A 19,966-nucleotide genomic window follows, 5' to 3' on the forward strand; every position below is an offset into this window, starting at 1 on the left:
GTCCTTTAGAGGCTATCACATACATACTTCTGACCACCTTGCTAAAGACTAGCTCAGCTGAATAAATAAATAAATAAATAGCATGAGTTTAAAGTAGGGAATGATGACCATGCCTAGCCGACCAAATCACTGTAGACCAGGGGTGGGCAAACTTTTTGACTCGAGGGCCACAATGGGTTCTTAAACTGGACCGGAGGGCCGGAACAAAAGCATAAATGGAGTGTTTGTGTGAACTAATACATGTTAACACTGCTGCTGGTGAAGGAGCGGAGGGGAGAGCAAGAGAACCCTCCCCTCTGTTGGCTCCGCGGGCAGGATAGAACAGCCGAACGGGACGGATCCGGCCCGCAGGCCGTAGTTTGCCCACGGCTGCTGTAGATAGTTATAAATGAACTAGAGGCCCGGTGCACAAAAATTTGTGCACTGGTGGGGGGGGGGTGTCCCTCAGCCCCACTTGTGCCCTCTCACAGTCTGGGACCCCTCGGGAGATAACAACCTGCTGGCTTAGGCCTGCTCCCGGGTGGCAGAGGGCAGGCCCAATCCCTGGGTACAGCCCCTGGTCAGACTCAGAGCAGGGCTGATTGGGGAGTTGGGGCACCGCCCCCTGTCATGCACAGAGCAGGGCAGATCGGGAGGTTGGGATGCCACCCCCAGTCACACTCAGGGTAGGGCCCATCTGGGGGTTGGGGTGCTGCCCCCTGTCACACACAGAGCAGGGCAGATCAGGGGGTTGGGGCGCCGCCCCGTCACCCACAGAGCAGGGCCAATCAGGGGGTTGGGGCACTCCACCCTGTCACACTCAGGGCAGGGCCGATGGGGAGGTTGCGGCTCCACCCCGTCACACACAGAGCAGTGCCCATGGGGGGGGGGGTTGGGGTGCCACACCCTGTCACACACAGAGCAGGGCCGATCAGGGGGTTGGGGCGCCTTCCCCTGTCATGAACAGAGCAGGGCAGATATGGAGGTTGTGGCCCCGCCCTCTGTCTCACACAGAGCCTCAGGGTGATCAGGGGGTTTGGGCGCTGCCCCCTGTCACACTGCTCCGGGGGCCAGGAGGCCTCCCGGCTCCGCTGATCCCAGTGCTGGGAGGCCTTGCGGCTCCGCTTGACACCAGGGCAGTGAGGCCTCACTGCTCAGCTGATCCCGGTGCTAGGAGGCCTCACAGCTCTGCTGATCCCAGTGCCGGGAGGTCTCGCGGCTCTGCTGATCCCAGGTTTGGGAGGCCTCGTGGCTCCACTGATTCCGGTACTGGGAGGCATATTACCCTTTTACTATATAGGATAGAGGCCTGGTGCATGGGTCGGGGCCGGCTGGTTTGCCCTGAAGGGTGTCCCAGATCAGAGTGGGGGTCCCACTTGGGTACCTGGCCAGCCTGGGTGAGGGGATGATGGCTGTTTGCAGCTGGTCACACCCCCTTCAGGGTGGGGGTCCCCACTGGGGTGCCTGGCCAGCCTGGATGAGGGGATGATGGCTTTTTGCAGCTGGTCACACCCCCTTCAGGGTAGGGGTCCCCACTGGGGTGCCTGGCCAGTCTGGGCAAGGGGCTGAGGGCCGTTTTCAGGCTGGCGGGTGACTGAAGCTCCCAACCTCTCCTTTTCTTCTTCTTCTTTTTTTTATTCTGGGATTTACTTACCTTCTATGGCTGTCACTGGAACTAAGAGCTGGCTTTAGCTCTGAGGCTCGGCTCTAGCTCTGAGACCTCAGCTGCTGAAAGCAGGTATCTGGGTTTGTTTGGCTTCTATAATTGAAACACTGTTGCAACTCCAGCTCAGCCCACTGGCTGAAAGCATGGGGATTGTTTAGCTTCTAAAATTGCAACATTGTTTCTTAGAGTGCAAGCTCAGAGCCCAGCAGCAGAAGGCAGGGAACCTTGGCTTCCTCCTTCGCTGGAGCAAGCAAGCCTCCTGTTCGCTTCAGCTGCCTGGCTGCCAGCCGCCAACTTGGTTGGCAGTTAATTTGCATATCGCCCTGATTAGCCAATGGGAAGCGTGTTGGAGGTACAGTTAATTACCATGTTTGTCTATTATTAGATAGGATTCAGCAATGTATAATACAAAATTAACACCCAGAAATCTATGGCCTTTTTATACACCAACTAGAGGCCCGGTGCACAAAAATTTGTGCACGGGGGCGGGGGGTGGGGGGAGCGGGAGTCCCTCAGTCTGGGACCCCTTGGGAGGTAACGACCTGCTGGCTTAGGCCTGCTCCAGGGTAGCAGAGGGCAGGCCCAATCCCTAGGTGCAGCCCCTGGTCGGGCTCAGAGCAGGGCCGATTGGGGAGTTGGGGCGCTGCCCCCTGTCACTCACAGAGCAGGGCCAATCAGGGGGTTGGGGCACTGCCCCCTGTCACTCACAGAGCAGGGCCCATCAGGGGGTTGGGACTCCATACCCTGTCATGCACAGAGCAGGGTCGATCAGGGGGTTGGGGAGCTCCCCGCTGTCCCTCACAGAGTAGGGCCGATAGGGGAGTTGGGGCACCACCCATCACACATAGAGCAGGGCGGATCAGGGGGTTGGGGCGCCACACCCTGTCACACTCAGGGCAGGGCCGATGGGGAGGTTATGGCTCTACCCCGTCACACACAGAGCCAGGCCCGTGAGGGGGGGGAGGTGTTGCGGCGCCGCCCTCTATCACCCACGGAGCAGGGCCAATCAGGGGGTTGGGGCGCCGCCACTCTCACACTCAGGGCAGGGCCGATAGGGAGGTTATGGCTCTACCCTGTTACACACAGAGCTGGGCCCGTGGGGATGGGGGTGGGTTGGGGCACCGCCCTCTATCACCCACGAAGCAGGGCCGATTGGGGGTTGGGGCGCCGCCACTCTCACACTCAGGGCAGGGCCGATGGGGAGGTTATGGCTCTACCCCATCACACACAGAGCAGGGCCCGTGGGGGGACGGGGGGGGGGGGGTTGGGGCGCCGCACCCTGTCACACACAGAGCAGGGCCGATCAGGGGGTTCGGGTGCCGCACCCTGTCACACACTGAGAAGCATGGCGATCAGGGGGTTGGGGAGCTCCCCCCTATCAGGCACAGAGCAGGGCTGATCAGGGGGTTGGGGCGCCTTCCCCTGTCACGAATAGAGCAGGGCAGATAGGGAGGTTGCGGCCCCGCCCCCTGTCACACACAGAGCCGCAGGGCGATCAGGGGGTTTGGGCACTGCCCCCTGTCACGCTGATCACGGTGCTGGGAGGCATATTACCCTTTTACTATATAGGATAGAGGCCTGGTGCACGAGTGGGGGCCGGCTGGTTTGCCCTGAAGGGTGTCCTGGATCAGGGTGGGGGTCCCACTTTGGTGCCTGGCCAGCCTGGATGAGGGGATGATGGCTGTTTGCAGCTGGTCACACACCCTTCAGGGTGAGGGTCCCCACTGGGGTGCCTGGCCAGTCTGGGTGAGGGGCTGAGGGCTGTTTTCAGGCAGGCGGGTGACTGAAGTTCCCAACCGCTCCTTTTTTTCTTTTTTTTTATTCTGGGCCAGCTTTAGCTCTGAGGCTTGGCTCCAGCTGTAAAGCCTCCAGTGCTGAAAGCAGGTATCTGGTTTGTTTGGGTTCTATAATCAAAACACTGTTTCAACTCCAGCTCTGAGATCCCAGCTCGCTGAAAGCAGGTTTCTGGAGTTTTGTTTAGCTCCTATATTTGTAACAATGTTTCAAACTGCAAGGTCAGAGGCCGGCAAGGCAGGTGGGGAATGTTGGAATCCTCCATCACTGAAGCAAGGAAGCCTCATGTTTGCTTCAAGCTGCCTAGCTGCCGGCCACCATCTAGGCTGGCAGTTAATTTGCATATCGCTCTGATTAGCCAATGGGAAGGGTAGCGGATGTATGGCTAATTACCATGTTTCTCTTTTATTAGATAGGATAATGAACTCGCAGAAAAAGAAACTTAAAAAAAAAATCCCACTTACCATTGTAACAAAAAAAATTAAGATAGCTAGAAATAAACATAACTAAAAAGGTAAAAGACCTGTATTCAGAAAACTCAGAACACTGGAAAAAGAGATAGAGGAAGAAATGAACAAATGGAAGAATATACCATGTTCATGGATTGGTAGAATCAACATCTTTAAAATGTCCATACTACCCAAAGCAATCTAAAGATTCAATGCATTCCCCATTAAAATGCCAACAACATATTTCACATACCTAGAACAAACTCTCCAAAAATTCATCTGGAATAAAAAAAGACGCCAAATACCCTCAGCAATCCTGAGAAAGAAGAATGATGTTGGAGGGATCACAATACCAGATATCAAGCTGTATTACAAAGCCACTGTTCTCTTAACTGCCTGGTACTGGCACAAGAACAGACCTACAGACCAATGGAACAGAAAAGAGAACTCAGAAATCGACCCGAGCCATTATGCTCAATTAATATTTGACAAAGGAGGAAAGAGCATACAATGGAGTCAAAAAAGTCTCTTTAATAAATGGTGTTGGGAAAATTGGACAGATACATGCAAAAAAATGAAACTTGTCCACGACCTTACACCATACACAAAAATAAACTCAAAATGGATAAAGGACTTAAACGTAAGATGAGAAACTATAAAAATTTTAGAAGAATCCACAGGCAACAAAATATCAGACATATGTCGTAGCAATATCTTTCCTGATACAGCTCCTAGGACAATGGAAACTAAGGAGGAAATAAACAAATGGGACGACATCAAAATAAAAAGATTCTACACAGCAAAAGGAACCATCAATAAAACAACAAGAAAGCCCACTGCATGGGAGAACATATTTGGCAATGTTATATCCGATAAGGGTTTTAATCTCCAAAATTTATAGGGAACTCATACAATGTAATAAAAGGAATATAAACAATCCAATCAAAAAATGGGCAAGGGACCGAAATAGACATGTTTGGAAAGAGGACATACAGAAGTCCAAGAGACATACACGTAAAAAAATGTTCAAAGTCACTAATTATCTGAGAGGTGCAAATCAAAACGACAATGAGGTACCATCTCACACCTGTCAGAATGGCTATTATCAACAAATCAACAAAATACAAGTGCTGGCAAGGATGCGGAGAAAAAAGGAACCCTCCTGCACTGCTGGTGGGAATGCAGACTGGTGCAGCCACTGTGGAAAACAATATGGATTTTCCTAAAAAAATTAAAAATGGAACTCCCACCTGACCCAGTAATCCCACTTCTAGGAATATATCCCAAGAAATCAGAAACACTAATCAGAAAGAATATATGCACCCTTACGTTCATAGTGGGACAATTTACAATAGGTAAGATTTGGAAACAGCGTTAAGTGCTCATCAGCAGGTGAATGGATTAAAAAACTGTCATACCTGTATACAATGGAATACTACATTGCTGTAAAAAAGAAAGAACTCTTACCATTCACAACAACATGGATGGACCTGGAGAGCATTATGCTAAGTAAAATAAGCCAGTCATCCTATATAATAAAAGCCTAATATGCTAAGTGTCTGGTCATCCATTCATCCATTCAACCAATCAAAGTGTAATATGCTAACAATATGCTAAGGCCGCTCAAACACTCGCTATGACGTGCACTGACCACCAGGGGGCAGATGCTCCAACCAGTAGGTTAGCTTGAAGCTGGAATCCGGCTGATTAGGACTGAGCAAGACAGGCTGGACATGCCCTGTAGCCCTCCCATGGTCCCTCCCTGGCTGGCCAACCTCCCACGTCCCTCCCCAGCCCCAATCATGCACTGGTGGAATCCCTCAGCCTAGCCTGTGCCCTCTCGCAATCCAGGACCCCTCAGGGGATGTTGAAGAGCTGGTTTCGGCCTGATCCCACAGGCCAGGCCAAGGGACCCCACCGGTGCACAAATTCATGCACTGGGCCTCTAGTGGAAAGATAAATATCACACGATCTCACTCATTTGTGTAATATAATGAACAACATAAACTGATGAACAAAAATAGATCCAGGGACACAGAAGCATCGAACAGACTGTCAAACCTCAGAGAGAAGAAAAGGGTTGCAGGGGGAGGGGGTAAGAGAGGAACCAAAGGACTTGTATGCATGTATATAAGCATAACCAATGGACACAGACAGTAGGAGGGTGAGGGCATGTGCTGGGGAGTGGGAGTGGCTGGGGATAGGTCAGTGGGGGAGGCGGGGAGGAGACATATGTAATACTTTAAACAATAAAGAATTTAAATTAAAATGAATGAATGAATGAATAAATAAAAATAAAATGCCAACAGTGGCAATACTTTCTTCACCACCATGCTGCAATTGGATAATACATGTTTTAGTTGGCTGGCCATATTTGGGGTTTAGTGTGGCGTTGTTTACTTTGTGTTGAACACACAGTAACAGGACAAAAAAAAAATGCCTTAATGTTTCTCAGTATACCCAACTATGGAGAGAGTACTGTATTTTGAATCAGTTCTCATGTGAAAAACTACAAGAAAAGCCAATGACAGTGCCTGGCCTTAATCTTTGAACATTTCTTTAACAATGACTGGATTTTGCTTACTACCTTCCTTACTTGCTTATTTATTTTACTTCCCAGATTTCCAGTTGGGTTGGATGACCACACAACACTTTTTCTCTCACTTTCAAGTATGTATCTGACTATGTGGATTTCAAGTGGGATAGTTACTAGTGACTAACCCAAAGCTTAGAACTATGGAATGTGAACTAAATTTGAAAACATAAGCATCAATAGTCATGTACCTAAAATAAAAAAGCATAGTTCACTTTGCTGAGTTTTAGAAAAACACTATACAATACAATATGGAGCCAGCTATTGAATCTTTGCACATATTCTTTCCCACAGAGCAAGATGAAAGGAATGCTCTCCCACAATTCAAAAATCCTTTTAGTCACCAAAGAAAAGGTAATGTGAAATGAGCAAAACAAGAGAGTACAGCAAAGTAGAAAGATCAGATTCCACACAGGCTCTCTTGGGCTGGAGAGGATCGTCAGCAGTTTCAAGACGAATTTCCTCATCTGTACAAAAGGATGATAATAATACCTGCAACGTACTTGTTTTGAGAATAAAAAGAGATAGACCATGTCAAATGCCTGGTACCTAAAAAGGGCTCAATAAAAGTACACCATACTCATGAGCATAAATTAAGTTTACCTAAACAGTAAAGCTATTTTCAGTAGGAAAAAATAAAGAGAAACTGATATTTATAAAGACTAAGTAATAAGAAAGGAAAAAGCAGAAACAAATTTTAAAACCAGTATAATTAGTACTATACAAAAACCACATTTGCATATGGTGGGGGTTCAGGAGCGAAGATCAAGTAAATACGCCAAAATGCTGGAACCAATGATTCATGATCATGAACTTACTAGTGTTTTTGTTCTCTATTTTCAATATTTTCAATAGTGTACTTAATGTTACTAATATAATGAAAAAAATGTGATTTTTTTTTTTTATTTTGAACACTAAATGATGCCCTTTTTCATAAAAATTACCTACTTCCTAGCAGAGGCATTAAAACATTCTTTTATATAGTTCTGAGCTATTTTGCATGATTGCTAATAATGATTTCATCCAATTCATCATTTATCAAGAGCCTTGTGCCAGACTCCAAAAGGACACAAAATAAATGATAAGGTCCTGTCCTCATATATCCCTTGATAATAACAATGGCGGTGTCTCTACTGTTGTAAATTGGTTTGTTCATTAAGGCTTACAGGGAAACAAAGAGGGAGCAGGAGAGGGAAGAAGAGATATACTGCAAGGAACTGTGGGAGTTGGGGGGGGGGCAAATTCAAAATCTGTAGAATAGGCCTGATCATAGATATTACCTACATCTGCAAAATAACTGTGCAACACCTAGATGGCTGTTTGAAGAAATGAAATATGTAGCCTAGCCAAGTGGATATATCCAACTGAACCGCACAGTCACTCAATATTCCCTTTATTTTCTTCAACTTTCTAGTTTACTTAAAGCCACCAGGCTCTCAGTTCATTTCAGACCACACCAAAAATAGTGCATTCAGAAAATACTGTCCTTGATGCACACCATCTTCCTTCCCAAGGCCAGCTTGATACAACACTGGGTGGATTGGAAAGTTACACTCGGCTGAACAATCAACTCAAACACAGAGTGAATGTCTTAACAAATTAGGACAGAATTCTTATTTTGGGTGGGCTATTGCTTTAATCCTGGTCAAAGCCAAGAAAGAGTGGCATCAGAAAGGTCAACGAAAAGCAAAATCCACTTCCTATTAACCACAATGTTAAATGTCAGGAGGCAAAGGGTAGAGACTGGCTGTGTGTCCAGCATTATGGGTTCCAAATATTTTATGATAGTTGTCCTCTATTGAACTTTATTTTTAGTAGTTAATCTCCTATTTTTTAATTTATTTTAGGGTATAATCCCTTATTTACATAACTGGCCTTACTCATGCCATATGTATCTAATCCCCAGGGTTTCTCAAATGGGGCTAGTTTGCCTCCCAGGGGACTGCAGGAAATGTCTGGAAACATTTGTTGGTTGACAAAATTTGGGAAGCTACAGGGTAGAGACCAAAGTGCTGCTAAACACCCTAAAATGTACAAGGCAGGACTATACAACAAAATATTATCCAGTCCCAAATGTCCATAGTGCCCATGTTAAACCATACTAGTGAGAATTCTGCCACAAATTCCAATCAAGATCCTCAAAAACTAGGTCTATGAAGAAAAAAAGCTTGTTAAATTTTCTTAACCTTTAGTTTCCAGACTATGCTGAAATTGCCCTTTAAAATCATGTCAGGTCTTTTAGTGATTTTGGAAGGGTAAGATGAAGAAAATATGTCCATTTTTTAAATAGCTGAAAATTCTAATGTTCTAAGTGAGAGTTATTGTTATTGATTATAGTTAAACTATTAGAACTTTAAGTATAATCATATGTATAATGTCTACAACACTATTGTTAGTTTATCATGAGACATAAATTTATATTATTAATTTTTTAAAATAATATATTTCAAATGATTTAATTTTTGTTTATTCTTTAACTGAATTTACATTACATATCTTTTTCTCCTTTCAAATTCTATTTCATCTCAAAAGTGGAGTCAGAGGAAGTTTTCTAAATTGTAACTGTAGAATGCTCATGCCCAATGAGTAATTTACAAGTAACACAACCTATATTTTCCTGCTAACAATCCAATACATTTGTCATTGAGGGGAAAAAACGTTTGAGGGAGTCTCAGGGAATCACCAGGGCAGGGCAAATAGTGCCAGCCAGGTTGATGGAGGCTTAGATATGGCACCCACCTGCCAGTTCTATGGGGGGAGGTCTCAGCAAAGGAACATGTCCTCTTCCAGCACTTCTGTTTGGGTGAAAGGTACACCTTCAGCTCTCACCCTAAAGCCAGACAATTCAGTTCCTTCCCATATTTCGCTGATGCCCCAGCATTAAAGCTCAGAGAAAGTGAGTCTGAGACTCTGGTTAGGAAAAGAATGGGACAATCCCAAGAGAGGCAAACATGATGGAAGCCTTGAGGCAAACATGATGGAAGCCTTGAGGGGACTGTGTATTTTCAGTGCAGGCATCCAACTAGACGATCCGTTATTAGTCCAACTTTGGAGTAGACTTTCTTACTGCAATTAAGAACTGCTATGGATTAGATAATGGACCAGAGGAAGATGGAAAAGAGCTAATTTGTTACCACTGGAAATAAACCTGTGGAAACTATTGTTTTTGAGTCTGTTATAAAATGTCGAAGTGAGCTGAGCAAGTTGCAAGAAATATTTTTTTTAAGGAATTGTGCAGTAAATTGTGCTGGTGACAGAGGAAGCATTGCCAAAGTGTGTCCTAATATTAGAAATTTAGATTTGTCAAAAAACCTGCTGACAGTATGGGATGCTGATCAGCTCAGACACCTGAAGTCCTTAATCTCAGTGAAAATAAACTGAGATTTCCCCCTGGCTCACCAAATCCAATTGGAACATTTCTATACTGAAGGTTTTAGTCCTTAGCCAGACAAGAATAACATGGGCATAGGTGTTCTGGTGTGCCACTGGGTGGCTGGTCTTCCAGGAGTCTAACAATCTCCATTTCAGAAAGGCTGGCTATCATTCTACAGATGGTCAAGTTATTAGACCTTTCCTCTAATCAACTAATTGGTGAAAATCAGCTGTTTCCAATAGCCTATCTGCCCAGATTAGAACAACTAATGCTTTCGGACATTGGGATTTCTTCTCTACATTTCCAAGGTTCTGGGATTGTGTGCAAAACTTCAATGTTCGATACCTTATAGTCAATGACAACTGAATATCGCAATGGCCATTTATCAATGAGCCAGATAAATTACACTGTCTGCATGATTTGTCCTGCCTAAGAAACCCTGTGACTGAGGGATGCAGAGTGGAGACCACCTGCCAGCTCATTATCATCAAGATCAGTCAGCTGGAGACCCTGAACAAATGCAAGATTCTTTGCAAGGAGAAGAAAGGCCTGGAACGGAGACGGATTACCAAAAAGCACTTGAAAGTGAATGGAAAAAGGCAGGTAGGCATCAAGATCTAGAAAAAACAGGCCAAATGAGGAGTTCCTAGCAGCCCATCCCAGATGCCAGTCATTCTGCCTCAAATATGGTGCACCTGAAGATGGGGACGTCAAAACACAACAACCATTTTTGCTCAAAATCCCAGCTACTACACTGAAGATAAAATATCCTAATCATCTTAATCAGAAAATCCTAGAGAAACAACTGCCAGACTACATGATGACTCAAGGTGAAAGGATTGCTGTCACGTTGTCTCAAAGTTCTTGTGTCAGACCTTCTGTTGTCCTAGGAAAGTCCCAAAATGCTGGGCAGAGAGATTGAACTAGAAAATGACCAACAGTTTTATTCTGTGGAATATGGAGACTATTAGTGCAATGGTAAAAGCCAATTAATAAACTTCAGAAACTAGACTGTTTATGGTGACTGGGGTTCACTGGAAATAAATGATCTATTGGAACAATTCTACTCCACCCCCCCAAAAAAGAGGTTATATAACTTGCCCTATATTTAGAAAAGGTTGTGTACTTTTCATTGGGAATAGACCATTTCTAGGTTTGTATATAATAGCAACAATAAACACTTTGTACTTACTTAAAAAAATGTTTGAAAATACACTAAAAATCATCTGTTTTTCAATGCCCATTGTATTATTCAGGGTTCTCCAGAGATGAGAATCAATAGAATCAATATGATATGTGTATGTGTGTGCATGGGTGTGTGTGTGTGTGTGTGTGTATGGAGAAAGAGAAAGAAAAAGAAATGGAAATCCTATCTAATAAAAGAGAAACATGGTAATTAGCGTACATCCGCTACCCTTGCCATTGGCTAATCAGGGCAATATGCAAATTAACTGCCAGCCAAGATGGCGGCCGGCAGCCAAGCAGCTTGAAACTAACATGAGGCTTGCTTGCTTCAGTGATGGAGGAAACCAACGTTCCCCGCCTGCCTTGCCGGCCTCTGAGCTTGCAGTTTGAAACATAGTTACAAATATAGAACCTAAACAAAACCCCAGAAACCTGCTTTCAGCGAGCCGGGATCTCAGAGCTGGAGTTGATACAGTGTTTTGATTATAGAACACAAATAAACCAGATACCTGCTTTCAGCAGCAGAGGCCTCAGAGCTGGAGTCAGAGATAAAGCTGGCCCAGAATAAAAACAAAAAACAAAAAAGGAGCAGTTGAGAGCTTCAGTCACCCACCAGCCTGAAAACAGCCCTCAGCCCCTCACCCAGACTGGCCAGGCACCCCAGTGGGGATCCCTACCCTGAAGGGGGTGTGACCAGCTGTAAACAGCCATCATCCCCTCATCCAGGCTGGCCAGGCACCTCAGTGGGGACCCCCACCCTGATCCAGGACACCCTTCAGGGCAAACCAGCCGGCCCCCACCCATGCCCCTGGCCTCTATCCTATATAGTAAAAGGGTAATATGCCTCCCAGCACCAGGATCAGCGGAGCCACGAGGCCTCCTGGCACCGGCATCAGTGTGACAGGGAGCAGTGCCCAAACCCCCTGATCGCCCTGCGGCTCTGTGTGTGACAGGGGGCGGGGCCACAACCTCCCTATCCGCCCTGCTCTGTTCCTGACAGGGGAAGGCGCCCCAACCCTCTGATCAGCCCGGCTCTGTGTGTTACAGGGTGCGGCGCCCCAACACCCCCCATGGGCACTGCTCTGTGTGTGACGGGGTAGAGCCATAACCTCCCCATCGGCCCTGCCCTGAGTGTGAGAGTGGCGGCATCCCAACCCCCTGATCGGCCCTGCTCTGTGGGTGATAGAGGGCAGCGCCCCAACCCTGATCCGCCCTGCTCTGTGTGTGACAGGGGGCGGTGCCCCAACTCCCCTATCGGCCCTACTCTGTGAGTGACAGGGGGGAGCTCCCCAACCCCCTCATTGACCCTGCTCTGTGTGTAACAGGGTATGGAGCCCCAATCCCCCTGATGGGCCCTGCTCTGTGCATGACAGGGGGCAGCGCCCCAACCCCGATTGGCCCTGCTCTATGCGTGACAGGGTGATGCCACAACCCCCCAGTCGGCCCTACCCTGAGCGTGACTGAGGGTGGCATTGCAACCTCCCAATCCGCCCTGCTCTGTGCATGACAGGGGGCGGCGCCCCAACTCCCCAATCAGCCCTGCTCTGAGCCTGACCAGGGGCTACACTTAGGGATTGGGCCTGCCCTCTGCCACCTGGGAGCAGCCCTAAGCCAGCAGGTCGTTATCTCCCGAGGGGTCCCAGACTGCGAGAGGGCACAGGCCCGGCTGAGGGACCCCCCCCTCCCCCCTGAGTGCACAAATTTTTGTGCACCGGGCCTCTAGTCCTATATAATAAAAGCCTGATATGCAAACTGACTGAATAGTGGAACAACCGGTGGAAGATCGGGGGTAGACGCTCAATGCAGGAGCTGTCCTGAGCCCGCAGGCCCCAGGCCAGCCAACGTGGGTGCCAGCGGAGGCCCCCCAATCACCCCACCAGTTGCCCCACAGATTCGCCCTGATTGCCAGCCAGGTCTAGGGACTCTACCTGTGCATGAATTTCATGCACCGGGCCTCTAGTTTATTATATATGTCATATATAATAGATGATTGATATATCTATAATAATAAAAGCATAATATGCTAATTAGACCAGACGTCCTTCTGGACGTCCTTCTGGAGAATCTTCTGGATGAAGCCGCAGTGGAGGGGGCTGTGACAGAAGTGGCCGCACACAGCAGCGGGGGCTGAGGCCCTAGCACAAATTTCGTGCATTGGGCCTCTAGTATATACATATATACATACACACACATATGTATACACTGAGTGGCCAGATTATTATGACCACCTGACGTTTGTAGGCAAATTAGCTATAATTTCGTGCTGAAGTTGCTAGAGGGCCAGACCATTATAAATAGGGAAGCAGGTTGTTTACCACAACAGTAGGAGTGATTTTTTTTCTGAAGATATGGGTAAACAATGCAATTCAACAGCCTTTGAACATGGAATATATATATATGTACACTGAGTGGCCAGATTATTATGACCACCCCATCAGTACTTTGTTGGGCCACCTTTTGCCTTCAATACTGCGGCGATTCTTCTTGGCATTGACTCCACGAGATGTTGAAAGGTGATGCGAGGAATCTGACACCATGCCTGATGAATAGCACTGTCCAGTTCTGTGAGATTTGATGGTTGTGGAACCAGCTGCCTGGTGGCTCTTTTAACTTCGTACCACAAAGGCTCAATTGAATTGGGATCTGGTGATTGGGGGGGCCACCCAAGCAAGATAAAGTCTCCTTCATGTTCTTGAAAGCACTCCTGCACAATACGAGCACTGTGGCATGGAGCATTGTCTTGTTGGAAGAAGCCATCTCCATTGTGATATGCCATCAACATGATAGGATGAACTTGATCAGCAACAAATACTTAGGTATGTTGTGCTATTCAGACACTGTTCCACACGAATTAAAGGGCCCAAATCATGCTAGGAAAACATGCCCCAAACCATAACACTGCCCCCACCAGCTTGAAAGGTTGTACTCATGCATGTGGGGTGCATGCTCTCATGCTGTTTTCGCCAAATTCTCACTCTGCCATCTGCATGATGCAACTGGAAATGTGATTCATCAGACCACATGACTTTTTTCCAATGCTCGACTGTCCAATTCTTATGTTCCTGTGCAAATTGGAGACGTTTTATCTTGGTAACTGCAGACAGCAAAGGTGTTCGAACAGGCCTTTGGTTTCTATATCCCATACGATGCAGTGTACGGCTAATCTGCCTACAAATGTCAGGTGGTCATAATAATCTGGCCACTCAGTGTGTGTGTGTGTATGTATATATATATATATATATATATATATATATATATATATATATATATGGACTTATTATAGAGAATTAGCCCATGTCATTATGGAGGTTGGCAAGTCAAAATCTGCACAGCTGATGCCCCAGAAGCTGCTGTGGAACCAGGAAGAGCCAATGTCCTATTTGGAAGATCATCAGGCAGAAAATTCTTTCCTACTCAGGGCAGAGTCAGAGTCAGCCTTTTGTTCTATTCAAGCCATCAACTGTTTGGATGAGGCTCACCCTCATCCTAGAGGGCCATCTGCTTTACTCAGTCTAGTAATATAAATGTTAACCTCATCCAAAACCACCCTCACAGAAACATCCACAATAATGTTTGATCAAATATCTAGCACATACACCTCTAACACCCACTGAAGAAAAAAATTAACCATAACACCCACTAAAGAAAAAGAAAGACACTAGAAAAAGGGAAGAAAAATTAGAAATAACTTAAATGTTCATTAATACAGATCAGTTAAAAGACTAATTCAGCCCCACACTGATATACATAAACCATTAATTTTTAGTGTAGCAGAAGATTGTTTAGTATCATGGAAAAGTTTCTTAAATACCATCCAACAGGCTCTGCTATTAGATGAGTGAATTTTTATAGTATCTTAAGATATAATTCATCCAGGCCTAGACATTTAAACCTGTCTAGTGTACTCAGGTACATCAGAGCCAGAAGATAGAATCATATAACTGGAAGGAAACATTGTGGTCATCTCATCCAAATGCCCCCTAAGAGTGATTTAAAAAAATAAAGCAGTGGTTTAGATATATCTAGAATCATTGAAAGAGCCTTGATCCATAGTATTGTAAGCATTTAAATGTCAGACTGAGGTTTGATGCTGACCATCTAAACAAATGGGAAAAGTACAAACCTGTTTTGGCAAAACAATGTTTCATTATTCCTATTTTGTGTTAAAGTCAATATTACACAGAGTATTGTTACTATCAAAGGAAAAGCCAGGCTTGCTTCTGCCTATGCCTCAGGATTGCATGGGGAATGACATAAAAATATAGTTGTTGGGACCCATCTCAGACTTACTGATATTATTTCCCTCCCCTTCTGGTGAAAATGCTGATCTAGAGTTTTACTCAAACATTTGATTTTATTTATTTAGACATGCCCAGAGAAAAATGCAAAAAATAGGGAGTTGTACAAATTATGATTCAATATAAAAAGCAGGCCTACAATTTCAAAAACAGTGTTTTCACTACTGTTTTCAACCTCTAAAATAAAGCTTATTATCAGAGAAAGTCTAAATAATGCCATTTATGAAGTTAATCACAAAAAAGTAAAACAGCTCGACGGTATAGCTCAGTGGTTGAGTGCTGACCTTGAACCAGGAGGTCATGGTTCAATTCCAGGTTGGGGTACATGCCTGGGTTTCGGGTTTGATTCCTAGTAGGGGCTGTGCAGGAAGCAGCTGGTCAGATTCTCTCTCATCATTGATGTTTCTATCTCTCTCTTCCTCTCCTTTCCTCTCTGAAATAAGTAAATAAAAATATTTTTTTAAAGTAAAACAATTGAAGTGTTGATTTTAACTTCATGTCTGGGACCAGCCTTTCAAAATCCAGTTATTAAATGTATATAATACCTCTATCTGTTAATAATACTTAAAGATTTGAATGCCACTCCCTCTCCATTAGAGTTTAAAGCTCTGATCTTTTTTTAAATATATTTTATTGTTTTTTTAATAAATCAATTACACAGAGTATTGTTACTATCAAAGGAAAAGCCAGGCTTGGTTCTGCCTATGCCTCAGGATTGCATGGGGAATGACATAAAAATACAGTTGTTGGGACCCATCTCAGACTTACTGATATTATTTCCCTCCCCTTCTGGTGAAAATGCTGATCTAGAGTTTTACTCAAACATTTGATTTTGTGCCCACAACCAAGGTACATGCCCTTGACCGGAATCGAACCTGGGACTCTTGTGTCCACAGGCCGACACTCTATCCACTGAGCCAAGCCAGTCAGGGCTAAAGCTCTGATATTAATGACAAATATATTCTTCTTGTACCACTTAGTGTGAACTGCAACAAAGTCTACAGAAATATTAGTTCTTACTACCAGGATGTGACTTGTAATTATAAATATGCTATTCATGAACTAAAAAAGTAAGAACCAGCCCCGGCCAGTGTGCTCAGTGGTTAGAGCGCGAGTTCCCACACCAAAGGGTCACAGGTTCGATTCTGCTCAAGGGCAAAAACCTAGGTTGTAGGTTCAATCCCCGGCCCCAACTGGGGCATATGTAGGAGGCAACCAATTAATGTGTCTCTTTCACATCGCTATTTCTCTTCTCTTTCTCTCCCTCTTCCCCATCCCTTCCACTCTCTAAAAATCAATGGAAAAAAATATCCTCATTCCTTGGGAGAGGACTAAAAAACAAAACATGATGAGAAGAATGCCTATAAAACGCACTAAGATCCTTGGATTAAAAGTACCATGTAGATACAAACTCTGAAGCTATAGTATTATAGATACAGTAATCAACAGAATCAGAAATTTTTTCTTTAGTTTGTCAAAAACATTTACTGAGTTGCATAACCTCTATTGGAAAGGTTGAATTAACCTTTTTTTTTCTTTAATTTCTTTATTGGTTAAGATATTACATATGTGTCCTCATCCCCCCATTAACCCACAACCCCAACCCCAACTCATGCTCTCATCCCCCTGTTGTCTGTGTCCATTGGTTGGGCTTATATGAATGCGTACAAGTCCTTTCGTTGATCTCTTCGCCTTACCCCCACCCTCCCCTAATTTCCCTCTGAGGTTTGACAGTCTGATAGCTGCTTTTCTGTCTCTGGATCTGTCCCTGTTCATCAGTCTATGTTGTTCATTATACGCCACAAATGAGTGGTATCATGTGGTATTTATCTTTCTCTGACTGGCTTATTTCACTTAGCATAATGCTCTCCAGGTCCATCCATGCTGTTGCAAATGGCAAGAATTCCTTCTTTTTTACCACAGCATAGTATTCCATTCTGTAGATGTACCACAGATTTTTAATCCACTCATCTGCTGATGGGCACTTAGGCTGTTTCCAAATCTTAGCTATGATGAATTGTGCTGCTATGAACATAGGGGTGCATATATCCTTTCTAATTGGTGTTTCTAGCTTCTTGGGATATGTTCCTAGAAGTAGGATCACTGGGTTAAATGGGAGTTCCATTTTTAGTTTTTAGAGGAAACTCCATACTGTTCTCCACAGTGGCTGCACCAGCCTGCATTTCCACCAGCAGTGCAGAAGGGTTCCTTTTTCTCCACATCCTCTCCAACACTTGTTGTTTGTTGATTTGTTGATGATAGCCATTCTGACTGGTGTGAGATGATACCACAGTGTCATTTTGATTTGCCTCTCTCATATAATTAGTGACTTTGAGCATGTTTTCATATGTCTTTTGGCCTTCTGTATGTCCTCTTTTGAAAAGTGTCTATTTAAGTCCGTTGCCCATTTTTTGATTGGATTGTTTATCTTCCTTCTGTTAAGTTGTATGAGTTCCCTGAAAATGTTGGATATTAAACCCTTATCAGTGATAACATTAGCAAATATGTTCTCCCATGTAGTGAGCTTTCTTGTTGTTTTGTTGATGATTTCCTTTGCTGTGCAAAAGCTTTTTATTTTGATGTAGTCCCATTTTTTAATTTTCTCTTTAGTTTCCATTACCCCAGGAGCAGTATCAGTGAAGAAATTCCTTCAGCATATGTCTACGATTTCACTGCCTGTGGATTCCTCTAGTATTTTTATGGTTTCCCATCTTATGTTTAAGTCTTTTATCCACTTTGAGATTATTTTTGTGTATGGTGTAAGTTGGTGGTCTAGTTTCATCTTTTTCCATGTATCTGTCCAATTTTCCCAACACTATTTATTGAAGAGACTGTTTTGACTCCATTGTATGCTCTTGCTTCCTTTGTCGAATATTAATTGGGCATGGTTTGGGTCGATTTCTGGGTTCTCTATTTTATTCCATTGATGTATATGTCCGTTCTTGTGCCAGTACCAAGCTGTTTTAAGAACAGTGGCTTTGTAATACAGCTTGATATCTGGTATTGAGATCCCACCTAATTTGTTCTTCTTTCTCAGGATTGCTGCAGCTATTTGAGGTCTTTTTTTTTATTCCAGATGAATTTTTGAAATGTTCATTCTAGATCTCTGAAATATGCCATTGGTATTTTAATGGGAATTGCATTGAATCTATAGATTGCTTTGGGTGGTATGGACATTTTAATGATGTTGATTCTACCAATCCATGAACACGGTATGTTCTTCCATCGGTTTATGTCTTCCTCTATCTCTTTTTTCAGTGTCCTGTAGTTTTTCGCATATAGGTCTTTTACTTCCTTAGTTAAGTTTATTCCTAGGTATCTTAATTTTTTTTGGTGCCATGGTAAATGGGATTGTTTTTTTAGTTTCTCTTTCTGTAAGTTCACTATTGGTGTAAAGAAATGCCATAGATTTCTTGCCATTAACTTTGTATCCTGCTACATTGCCAAATTCATTTATTAAGTCTAATAATTTTTGGATAGAGTCTTTAGGGTTTTATATGTACACTATCATGACATCTGCCAATAAGGGCAGTTTTACTTCTTCTTTTCCAATTTAGATGCCTTTTATTTCTTCTTCTTGTCTGATTGCAATGGTTAGTACTTCCAGTACTATGTCGAACAGGAGTGGTGAGAGTGGGCATCCCTGTCTTGTTCCTGTTCTTAGGGGAATGATTTTAGTTTTTGACCATTGAGCATGATGTCGGCTGTGGGTTTGTCATATATGGCTTTTATTATGTTGAGGTATGATCCTTCTATTCCTACCTTGCTGAGAGTTTTTATCAAGAAAGGGTGTTGGATTTTGTCAAATGCTTTTTCTGCATCAATTGATATGACTATATGATTTTTATCTCTCAATTTATTTATGTGATGTATCACATTTATTGATCTGCGGATATTGTACCATCCTTGCATCCCCGGGATAAATCCTACCTGATCATGGTGTATGATCTTTCTGATGAATTACTGGATCCAATTTTCTAGAATTTTGTTGAATATTTTGGCATCTATGTTCATGAGGGATATTGGCCTATAATTCTCTTTCATTGTGTTGTCTTTACCTGGTTTTGGTATTAGGGTGATGCTGGCTTCATAGAATGAGCTAGGAAGTGTTCCTTCCTCTTGAAGTTTTTGGAAAAGTCTGAGGAGGATAGGTTTTATTTCTTCCTTAAATGTTTGGTAAAACTCCCCTGTGAAGCCGTCTGGCCCCGGGCTTTTGTTTGCTGGGAGCTTTTTGATGACTGCTTCAATTTCTTCCATAGTTATTGGCCTATTGAGATTTTTAGAATCTTCCTGATTGAGTTTTGGAAGGTTGTATTTTTCTAGGAATGTGTCTATTTCCTCTAAGTTGTCTAGTTTGTTGGAGAAGAGTTGTTCATAGTATTTTTTAACAATCCTTTGAATTTCTGTTCGGTCTGTTGTTATTTCACCTCTTTCATTTCTGATTTTATTTATTTGGGTCCTCTCTGCTTCTTGGTGAGTCTGGCTAGAGGTTCATCAATCTTGTTTATCCTTTCAAAGAACCAGCTCTTGGTTTAATTGATCTTTTGTATTGTTGTTTTTTTGTTTTGTTTTGTTTTGTTTTTGGTCTCTATGTCATTTATATCTGCTCTGATCTTTATTATCTCCTTC

The 19,966-nt window shown here is 44.0% G+C and overlaps 1 pseudogene across 1 annotated transcript; it reads left to right on the forward strand.

Moving 5' to 3' along the window:
* The first annotated feature begins 6,781 nt into the window (after nt 1-6,781).
* On the forward strand, nt 6,782-10,744 carry LOC308513809 (tubulin-specific chaperone E-like; annotated as a pseudogene). The gene is made up of 2 exons: nt 6,782-6,835; nt 9,473-10,744. The product of its transcript is annotated as a tubulin-specific chaperone E-like (transcript).
* The last annotated feature ends 9,222 nt before the right edge of the window (nt 10,745-19,966 follow it).

The sequence above is a fragment of the Myotis nattereri genome, assembly GCF_964212035.1.
Source record: "Myotis nattereri genome assembly, chromosome: 2".
In the NCBI taxonomy this organism is placed as follows: Eukaryota; Metazoa; Chordata; class Mammalia; order Chiroptera; family Vespertilionidae; genus Myotis; species Myotis nattereri.